At 42.4% G+C, this 11,568-nt stretch overlaps 1 long non-coding RNA gene across 1 annotated transcript; it reads left to right on the top strand.

Annotated features, from left to right (window-relative positions):
- Window positions 1–314: 314 nt before the first annotated feature.
- Window positions 315–2,706, top strand: LOC123060813 (uncharacterized). Its single transcript, XR_006428162.1, has 3 exons — window positions 315–1,620; window positions 1,716–2,112; window positions 2,201–2,706. It is a non-coding gene; the product is annotated as an uncharacterized lncRNA (long non-coding RNA).
- Window positions 2,707–11,568: the final 8,862 nt, after the last annotated feature.

Raw genomic sequence — 11,568 nt, 5'->3', positions numbered from 1 at the left:
TCAACACACGTTTTTTGTTGTTTTGTATGAACACCGAGGCCATCGTCGGCGAGAGTGAGAAGGAGGATAAGCGGCAACAGAAATATGATGCCTCGCAAAAATAAAGGAGATGGATCTATTGTGGTCTTGAGTGATGGTTGTTGAGTTAAAAGCGTGTGTTATGTTTTCTCTTCCGTTGCAACGCACAAACTCTTTTACTAGTATATATATATATAGGACAACACTATTCTAATTCCAGAATTAAAATAGTTATTTGAATCACGGCGTCCCTATATAACGAGGTTTCTCCGAACTCACGGAAACGATAGCGAAAAAAGAAAAAAAAACACTCCCGATCCCATCGCTCCCAACCTCCTGCCCCCGCCCCAGATCCCCCTCACCCCGCGCCGCCGCATGATCTCACCCGGGGCCCCGCCTCCGCGCGAGCTTCCCGGCCCCCCTGCTGCCACGCGACCTCCGTCGCCATGGCCGGCCACCTTCTCCCGCGGCTCCGGCCACACGCCACCTTCTCGCACCGCCACATCCACCCGCCGGCGTAACCATCTTCTTCCCAGATCACGGCGCGCTGTCGCCCCATCCCACCATCCCCACGCAACTCAACCGCCCCACCCCGCCATCCACGCGCACCGCTGCCGCCCCACCCCGCCATCCCCGAGCGACACTGCTGCCCCACCCCGCCATCCACGCGTGTCGCCGCCGCCCCACCCCGGCATCCCCGAGCGACGCCGCCGCCCCACCCCGCCATCCCCTAGCGACGCCGCCGCCCCACCCCGCGACTCTGGTGGATCTCCGGGGAGGTGACCTTCTCGCTACAGCTGACTTGACCTCCGGAAAAAAAAGTTTCTCCCTCAAGCGGCGTTCTTGTCGCGTCCATAGGAGTTGAGCTGGAGCATCTTGGTGGACGAGGAGCATGACGATGCAGCCATCGGCCTCCTACCACAACAAGCGACCACCGTGGCCATCCTCCACCTGCCGCTGTAGCCTTCCTCCCCGACCGCCTCCACGACACTCTGGCCTTCGTCTACCTCTGGCTCCGCTGCTGCCCAAGGTTGTGTGCGCGATGGCGACCCATGTCGTTTATCGTCCTGGTTGCGTACGCACTGACGAGTGATGCCCCGATCCAGCTCCTCCATCCTCCAGCCACGGCAAGTCCAAGAGAAAGACATTCAGTCTAGCAAGCCAAATGGTTGACCACCAGCCCACGCGTGGATTGGCCCCGACCTGCAGCTGGAGGAGGCCGCGACCTTCAGCTATAGGAGACATCAACCTACGACTGGAGGAGGCCCCGACCTTCAGCTGTCAATTTTGAGGAACTAGCTACTCTGATAATCTAACTTGACACCGTATTTGTTTTTGTTCTTTATAAGTTCAGGCAACTAGGTTGTTCACTAGGAAAACCTTCTCTGTTTGTGCTAACTAGTAGTACGTACTACTAAACTATAATAATCTTGTGAAGTGGATAATGCTCGTGCCCCTGGACGCTGGCCATGTGAGATTTTGATGGCTTCGTACTTTTGTTATTTGATTTTTGAATAACAGAAGTTCTCTTCTTTGTCTGTAGAAAACCCCAGTATATCACATTTGTTTGTCGTTATCCTCTGAAAAATGGCATTGTTGTAGGTCAGTTTCGCCTGATGCATTAGTTCAGTTGAAAAAACAGAAGAGCATTATACCTTATTGTCTACTCCGCTGACTTCTTTTTCTATACTATGTAGGTTAGCTTCGCCTGATGTGTTAGTTCAGTTTCGTAGTGCACGATGGGCATGATCTAGTAACCCGCAGCCCGCCGCTGGCCGTCAACCCAACCGCCGTTGTCCCCGGCCACCACACAAGCATTGCCGCTCCTGCATCTCCGACCACATTGACCTTCTCGCGAGGGCCACCTTGACCTTCCCAATGAAGGTTCATCCATGGAGCGGACGCTCTCGCCACTCCACCGTCGCGTCATGCCTGGCTCGTTGCACGTCTCCGCCCTCTGTCACAAGTGCGCTGCCACCGCAGAGAGCTTCCAGCACACTGCCTTGGCCTGCCCTTCCAGCGCCAAGCTTCCCTTGTGCGGCGTCGGCTACCACTCGTGGCAGAGCGGCTACTTCCCTCCCCGTTGTGCCAGCAGTTAGTGGCCGTTCGCCCCTGGCCTGTTCTTGCTTCGTTGTCTTCAGAAAATTTCAGAAAAACTAACTGAACTCATATGTTGTTTCAGGAAAATTACTGTGGATTTGTACTACCGATTACTAAAAAGTTCAGAAACAATTCTCCCACAAACATAAGTTCAGGTCGCTGTTTGTTGTTAGTTCAGAATGTCCGGCGGTTGCGGATCCGGTGGTGCTTGACTGCAGTGAGCCGTCGACGCGGGCACAGCATCCGATGGAAGCCGAGTCAATTGTAGCCAACGCGAGGAGGGATTAGTATAGCTGTCTGTGGAGTTCATATCCATACATGGCGTGTTCTTGGTGGAAACGGCCGACATAAATTTGCTACATGTTAATACAACAAGCACTTCACTATACTAGTCCTTTAACTTGTAGTTGTTGTAACTCTAGTCACTCGCTTCTGCAAAAAGTGATGATCTTTTTCCTATTGTATGAGTAGCTCAGTGGTGGTGGCTTTGGAGATGGATGAGAACAAAGGTGTGTGTGTGTGTGGTAGAAAAAAGGGTCCACGAAACTTGTATTTTCTTCATATATACTCTGATTATTTTGGTCGTTGGACTATGGGTGTTTACGACATTGGACTGCTCTGATTTTATTGAACATATAAAAAAAATGGAAGCACAACGCATGTTCTGGTCACTTGAGAAGATAAGGAAATGATTGGGATGAAAACATATGGTGGTAAAAATTCCACAGTTTTTCAGTTTAAAAGAACCATTCTCAACTTTTATAGTCATTTATTTTGCTCTGTTCAGCCTATGCAAGAAAAGGAAGCAAGCTCATGCATCTTGTTACAAATCATTTTTTATTAATTAGGTTGCAAAAAAAGTGTAAGCATATGTGTTTACCATGCCGCACTAGGCCCATCATTTATTTGTGCCCCCTTTTTAGGAATACTTGTTAAATGGCTACTCGTTTGTACATATGTTAAATAATATTCACTTCCTCTCATGTGTTAAAAATACTGGCAACTCCGAACCTAAAACAAGTTCAAGTATGAGAACACACGAAATTCAAATAGTACATGTTCAAAAAAGCCTCCCTTGTAGTTATGAAACAAACATGCACTATATTAAAGCCTATGGACAAAATCAATCATTGTGAAAAAGTAGTGCGCCGATAAAAAAATTTGTTTATAAACAATATACAAATTTAAATTAAAAACACAAAGATGATTGATCTTTGTACAAAAAATATATTTTATGATTTCTAAAAAAACAAGGTCATATTAAATCAAAATAGAAATAATTCAAAAAAAACGAAAAAGGATTGTCCTTCTTTCTAAAAAAACTTAGAAGTTCAAATTTCAATAAAGGGCGGTTCGATGTTTATTAGAACACAAGGGTTTCCTCCATTACTAAATAATAAACCAAGAATTTTAAATTAAAAAGATAGAGAAGTTCAAAACTTTTTGACGGGAATTTCATAAGAAGTTCAAACCAAAATGACAAAGTATTTCAAAAATAACACAAAACTTTGAAGCAAGTATTTCACCGTTTCTAGAAAACATAAATTTTCGTGTTTTTAATTAAATCTCAACAAGTTGAGATTAAAATAACAGAGTAGTTCAAATTATGGATTAAAATACATTTTCTCCATTTCTAGGAAAAACCTAGATGTTTAACTTTAAATAAAGAAGCAATCCAAATTTAAATAATGAAGCGATTACAAAACTCAAAATTCCTCATTAATAAAAAATAAACTAAGAAGTTCAAATTCAAATAACACAGCAGTGCGATTTTTATAATTCATGAAGAAAACAAAAGGCGTCACCTAGAAAATGTTAACTCTCAAAGTTCAAAATTTTCCATTACTAAAGCGAAACAGAGAGAAGTTCAAATGGATAACAGCCCGAAGTTCATGTACTGCATGTGTGTGTGTGTGTTTGTATGAGAAAAAATGAATAAAAAACGAAGTCTAAAATTTGTGTTGCTAGAAGTTCAAGTGCTAAGCCCGAGAAAGTTCAAAAAGTTCCTCCTATTCAACAACTTTCCAAGGGTATATAATATTCTTATTCCAAATAAAGGGTTAATACAAATTGTTGTATCTTGTTCGAAACAAAAGTTAAACCGTGTTAGAAAAAGTTGCATCTTTTCAACAGGTTTCTAATGTTATATCATTTGTGCAACACCGACGAAACGAATGAGTAATCACGAACAAAAATATGTGACAGAAGTTCAAGGTGAAAACAACGAGCAATTCAATTAATACACTGTATGTGTTTCGAAAGAGAATAAAATAATAAGAAAGTAAAAGCCTAAAAGGTTTGTTGCAAGAAGTTCACGTGATCCACCCTGCATGGTAAAATTATATTACGAGACTCCGATCTTCAATTACATGTTAAAAAAGATAAAACTGCTCTCAAACGACAACAAATTTGTAACACCTGTCTACATGAAAAAGTTGCTCCTATTCATAAGCTTTCCAACGGTATATTATATGCTATATTCTGATGAATGGTTTAAAAGTTTTATGTATATTGTTTAAAACACGTTTTTGTGTATTCAAAAAATTCTTTTGAACCATCACGAGTATGAAAAACTGATTAACACGGGAAAGTTGCGAGTTTTCAACAGTTTTCCATCGGTATATCATTTCACAATTCCGATAAGTGGTTTGGGAGCTACGGGCAAAAAACAACACGTCAAAAACAGAGTGAAGTTCAAACAGACATGCCCCAGAAGTTCAACTACTTCATGCAACGAATTTGTAACACCTATCTACATAAAAAAATTGCTCATATTCATAAGCTTTCCAACCTTATATTATGTGCTACATTTCGGTGAATGGTTTAAAACACATTATTATGTATTTCAAAAAATTCTTATCTGTTGAAAGAAGTTCATAGTGAAAACAAAGAAAAGTTCAAGTATTGCAAAGAATGCATTTCAAGTGAGAATAAAAGTATAGAAAAATAAAAGCTTAAAAGGTTTGTTGAAAGAAGTTCAAGTGCTTTGTCCGGGGAAGTTCAAAAATTCTTGTGAGAGAGGTTCACCTTGTATTTCCATGTTCGTAAACACAAAAAAGAAATTGTTTTTTGCCTTTTAAAATAATTCTCTCAATCCACAAAGAAGTTCAGTTATTATTTGAGAGCAATTTGATTTCAAAAAGAAAATAAAAAATTCAAATTATAAAAATGGAAAAAAGTTCTTGTACTACATGGTGTGTTTAATATGAGAAAAATGAATAAAAAGGCAAGGTCCAAATTTTTTCTTGTTATAAGTTCAAGTCCTCGGTCGGAGAAAGTTAAAAAATATATTTGTGAGAGAGGTTTGTACAAAAGAAATATCATTTGTGTAACACTGATGAATGAATGAGATAATTACAAACGGAAGTACGTCACAGAAGTTCAACGTGAAAACAGCACAAAGTTCAACTACTACATTGAATGAATTTCAGATCAAAAACTTTTAAAATCATCGCGAGCATGAAAAAATGATCAACACGGGAAAGTTGTGTGCTTACAGCAGTTTCCACCGGTATATCACTTCCTCAATTCTGGTGAGTGGATGGAGAGCTACGAGGAGTGGATGGAGAGCTACGAGCAAAAAAATCACGTGAAAAACAGAGTGAAGTTCAGGTACACGCGCCGAGAAGTTCAGGTTCTTCACGCGGTGCATTTTCGAAGAATCTATTTCGCGATAAAGGCAGAACGAATGATCTCACCGTTTTCGAAATTATATGAAAATGGCTAGGAATCAGAGAAAACCATCAACATGGAAGAGTTTCACATTTTGGTAGCTTTTCAGCGGTATATTATTTGCCTCATTCCGATAAAGTTTGTAGAAATTACGGGGAAAATATGTTTTTAGCCATTTTCAAAATTGACTTAAAACCATAAGGAATTGCGAGAAACAATATATACAAAAAAGTTTCGCATCTGTTCAAGCTTTCCAACGCCATATCATTTGCTGCATTCAGACGTACAGTTAAAAATTAGCTCGAAAATACGAACTCGGTGGAACTTGTATCGTTTTCTAAATTACTCTTAAACCGTTCAAAATTAGAAAAAACTTTTAACATGAAAAGGTAACGCATTTTCATAAGCTTATTATTTGGCTCAATTGGATTAGCCGTTTAGAAATGGATCGAAAATACGAACTCGGGTGTTCAGATTGTGAAATTCTACGATTTTCCAAATTACTCTTTATCCATAGGGAATTAGAGAAAACTTTCAGCATGTGAAAGGAGCGGTTTTGTAGCAGCTTTCCAATGCCATATCATTTTCCTAATTCCGATAAACGGCTTAGGAATGCGATCGAAAATACGATTCACGTTTTTGTATGAGGAAAAAATGGTTTTCAAAACTGCTCTTAAATCACTTATAAAAAATTAACTTGGGTCATGATACTGTTGTCCATAGCTTTCCAACGGTATATCGCAAGCCCCATTTGGGCAATGTTGGCGGAAGTTCAACCTAGCACTGGAAGAAGTTCAGGTCGAACAACTCAGGCAGTAAAATTGCCAAAACCGCAATTTCATCACGATCCGAGAGCAAAATCCACCAACGAGCAAGATTCCTATTTAAAACCGGTATTTAGTTGCTAAAAAACATTTATAGATTACACAAACATCATATAGAACACGACTAAATAGAATAATTCGTGGGGGAAGCCACGGTTGCGAAGATAGCTCGAAGGCCGGGTTCGTACAGAGGGAAGTCAAGGCGCGTTACTTAGGCAGTTCAGGTTGTGATCAGAATATTATTCTGATCCCATGATCAGAATAGTGTTTATGTATATATACAGCACACCCGCTGGTTCCGCCAATGATAACAACAGGTACCATCTGGACCTATCCGGCATCAAGCTAATATATTATGGCAACTTCTCAAGACCCTCTCTCAAGGGCCCATTCACCGGTCACTATTTCCTCTAATATATTACACCACATTTCTATTCCTAAGTATGCTGCCGAGCTGGGAATTGATCCTCAGGCCAATTTCATGAATCGACCTGAGTCTCGGGGGCTACTGTGGTCAGCGGTTTTATTTTATCCTTCAGGTGCATATCGGATATTAGGCCGATACACACCTTGAGGGCTACTGGCTATACATCTCGACAGAGAATACATTGCATAAATCGGAATTAAACTCATAAAATCAGCCCATGACCGAGGTGGTGGTCCGGCGTTGGTGCTCGGCTGCAAAAGATACCTCGGAAGCAGTCCGGCATAAAGCTCGGTTGCAAGTGGTTGGCTCCATAGAGGGAATCACTAGCATTAAGCTCGGTTGAACCCTTTTAACTTTTTCAAGACCGAGGTAATCTATGACACCTTGGATACAGTCCGACGCTGGAACTTGGATACAGTTCGGCACTAGAACATGGATGCAGTCTGGCGTTAGAGCTCGGACGCGAGAGGACATAGCCGCACAGGAAACACTTCAAACCCAAGGTGCGGCGTAAAAATAACAAGGCATTGATAAAAGGTCAAAGACTTAAAGGGATCCTCGGATGCCCGACGTGTGCACTTTTCAGATTTAGCTCGGCAACCCTCAAGATCGAAGATGGGAAGATTTGTTGAACCAGTTTTCAAGGCCGACGACTGAAGACAAGGAATAGTTCAGAAGAACCGAGGAGCGTCCCCAACTTGAAGACTGGTTCAGGGGGCTACTGACGGTGTCCTGGACTAGGGGGTACTCGCCATGTTGTCTCCCGACCAGCTGGATCGGGCCGAGGACCCCCGCGGCCGTTCATTATTGGGCCAGTTCGGGCGGCACATGCCGCATACAAGGGGTATTCCACAAGACTTGGCGCCCAAGACAAGGACTCTCCTGAACCCTAGGCCGCTGGAGCATTATATAGAACCGAGGCCAGGCTAGTCAATAAAGGGGGGATATCCATTAGAACAATCTCGTGGTAGATACATGTACTCTGTACTACACCCATATCAATACAACTAAAAGAAGGATGTAGGGTATTATCTCTTCGAGAGAGCCCGAACCTGGGTAAAACCCTGTGTCCATGTTGTTGGGGAACATAGTATTTCAAAAAAAATCCTACGCACACGCAAGATCCATCTAGGTGATGCATAGCAATGAAAGGGGAAGAGTATGTCTACGTACCCTCGTAGACCGAAAGCGGAAGCGTTATGAAACACGGTTGATGTAGTCGAACGTCTTCGTGATCCAACCGATCAAGTACCGAACACATGACACCTCCGCGATCTGCACACGTTCAGCTCGGTGACGTCCCTCATAATATTGATCCAGCTGAGGCCGAGGGAGAGTTTCGTCAGCACGAGGGCGTGATGACGGTGATGATAAAGTTACCGACGCAGGGCTTCGCCTAAGCACTACAATGATATGACCGAGGTGGAATTCTGTGGAGGGGGCACAACACACTGCTAAACAATAAACTTGTGTGTCTATGGGGTGCCCCCTCCCCTGTATATAAAGGAGTGGAGGAGGGGAGGGCCGGCCCTCTCATGGCGCACCCAGGGGAGGGGAGTCCTACTCCCAGTAGCAGTAGGTTTCCCCCCTTTCCCTAGTTGGAGTAGGAGAAGAAGGAAGAGGGAGAGGGAGAGAAGGAAAGCCCCCCCCCCCCCCGTGCCCCCACCTTGGCCGCCTCCTCCTCTCTCCCACTAAGGCCCAATAAGGCCCATTGACTCCCCTGGGGTTCCGGTAACCCCCCGGTACTCCGGTAAAAGCCCGAACTCATCCAGAACCATTCCGATGTCCAAACATAGCCTTCCAATATATCGATCTTTATGTCTCGACCATTTCGAGACTCCTTGTCATGTCCGTGATCACATCCGAGACTCCAAACTACCTTCGATACATCAAAACACATAAACTCGTAATACTGATCCTCATCGAATGTTAAGCGTGCGGGCCCTATGGGTTCGAGAACTATGTAGACATGACCGAGACTCACTTTCGGTCAATAACCAATAGCGGAACCTGGATGCTCATATTGGTTCCTACATATTCTACGAAGATCTTTATCGTTCAAACCACATAACAATATACGTTGTTCCCTTTGTCATCGGTATGTTACTTGCCCGAGATTCGATCATCGGCATCTCAATACCTAGTTCAATCTCGTTACTGGCAAGTCTATTTTCTTGTTCTGTAATGCAACATCCCGTAACTAACTCATTAGTCACATTGCTTGCAAGGCTTATAGTGATGTGCATTACCGAGAGGACCCAGAGATACCTCTCCGATACATGGAGTGACAAATCCTAATCTCGATCTATGCCAACTCAACAAACACCATCGGAGACACCTGTAGAGCATCTTTATAGTCACCCAGTTACATTGTGATGTTTGATAGCACACTAAGTGTTCCTCCGGTATTCGGGATTTTCATAATCTCATAGTCATAGGAACATCTATAAGTTATGAAGAAAGCAATAGCAACAAACTAAACGATCATAGTGCTAAGCTAACGGATGGGTCAAGTCAATCACATCATTCTCTAATGATGTGATCCCGTTCATCAAATGAAAACTCTTGTCCATGGCTAGGAAACTTAACCATCTTTGATTAACGAGCTAGTCAAGTAGAGGCATACTAGTGACACTTAGTTTGTCTATGTATTCACACATGTACTAAGTTTCCGGTTAATACAATGCTAGCATGAATAATAAACATTTATCATGATATAAGGAAATATAAATAACAACTTTATTATTGCCTCTAGGGCATATTTCCTTCAGTCTCCCAGTTGCACTAGAGTCAATAATCTAGATTACACAGTAATGATTCTAACACCCATGGAGTCTTGGTGTTGATCATGTTTTGCTCGTGAGAGAGGCTTAGTCAACGGGTCTGCAACATTCAGATCTGTATGTATCTTGCAAATCTCTATGTCTCCCTCCTTGACTTGATCGTGGATGGAATTGAAGCGTCTCTTGATGTGCTTGGTTCTCTTGTGAAATCTGGATTCCTTTGCCAAGGCAATTGCACCAGTATTGTCACAAAAGATTTTCATTGGACCCGATGCACTAGGTATGACACCTAGATCGGATATGAACTCCTTCATCCAGACTCCTTCATTTGCTGCTTCTGAAGCAGCTATGTACTCCGCTTCATACGTAGATCCCGCCACAACGCTCTGCTTGGAACAGCACCAACTAACAGCTCCACCATTCAATAAAAATACGTATCCGGTTTGTGACTTAGAGTCATCCGGATCAGTGTTAAAGCTTGCATCGACGTAACCGTTTACGACAAGCTCTTTGTCACCTCCATAAACAAGAAACATATCCTTAGTCCTTTTCAGGTATTTTAGGATGTTCCTGACCGCTGTCCAGTGATCCACTCCTGGATTACTTTGGTACCTCCCTGCTAAACTAATAGCAAGGCACACATCAGGTCTAGTACACAGCATTGCATACATGATAGAACCTATGGCTGAAGCATAGGGAATGACTTTCATTTTCTCTCTATCTTCTCTAGTGGTTGGGCATTGAGTCTGACTCAACTTCACACCTTGTAACACAGTCAAGAACCCTTTCTTTGCTTGATCCATTTTGAACTTCTTCAAAACTTTATCAAGGTATGTGCTTTGTGAAACTCCAATTAAGCGTCTTGACCTATCTCTATAGATCTTGATGCCCAATATATAAGCAGCTTCACCGAGGTCTTTCATTGAAAAATTCTTATTCAAGTATCCTTTTATGCTATTCAAAAATTCAGTATCATTTCCGATTAACAATATGTCATCCACATATAATATCAGAAATGTTACAGAGCTCCCACTCACTTTCTTGTAAATACATGCTTCTCCAAAAGTCTGTGTAGAACCATATGCTTTGATCACACTATCAAAGCGTATATTCCAACTCCGAGATGCTTGCACCAGTCCATAAATGGATCGCTAGAGGTTACTCACTTTGTTAGCACCTTTTGGATCGACAAAACCTTCTGGTTGCATCATATATAGAACTCTTCTCTAAGATATCCATTAAGGAATGCAGTTTTGACATCCATTTGTCAAATTTCATAATCATAAAATGCGGCAATTGCTAACATGATTCGGACGGACTTAAGCATCGCTACGGGTGAGAAGGTCTCATCATAGTCAACTCCTTGAACTTGTCGAAAACCTTTCACAATAAGTCGTGCTTTGTAGACAGTAATATTATTGTCAGTGTTAGTCTTCTTCTTGAAGATCAATTTATTCTCTATGGCTTGCCGATCATCGGGAAAGTCAACCAAAGTCCACACTTTGTTCTCATACATGGTTCACATATCAGATTTCATGGCCTCAAGCCATTTTGCGGAATATGGGCTCATCATCGCTTCCTCATAGTTCGTAGGTTTGTCATGGTCAAGTAACATGACTTCCAGAACAGGATTACCGTACCGCTCTGGTGCGGATCTTACTCTGGTTGACCTAGAGGTTCGGTAGTAACTTGATCAGAAGTTTCATGATCATCATCATTAGCTTCCTCACTTACTAGTGTAGGA

Source organism: Triticum aestivum, chromosome 3A (genome assembly GCF_018294505.1).
Source record: "Triticum aestivum cultivar Chinese Spring chromosome 3A, IWGSC CS RefSeq v2.1, whole genome shotgun sequence".
Taxonomy (NCBI): Eukaryota; Viridiplantae; Streptophyta; class Magnoliopsida; order Poales; family Poaceae; genus Triticum; species Triticum aestivum.
Note: the sequence above shows the minus strand (reverse complement) of the source record. Positions and strands in the feature narration are given on the sequence as shown.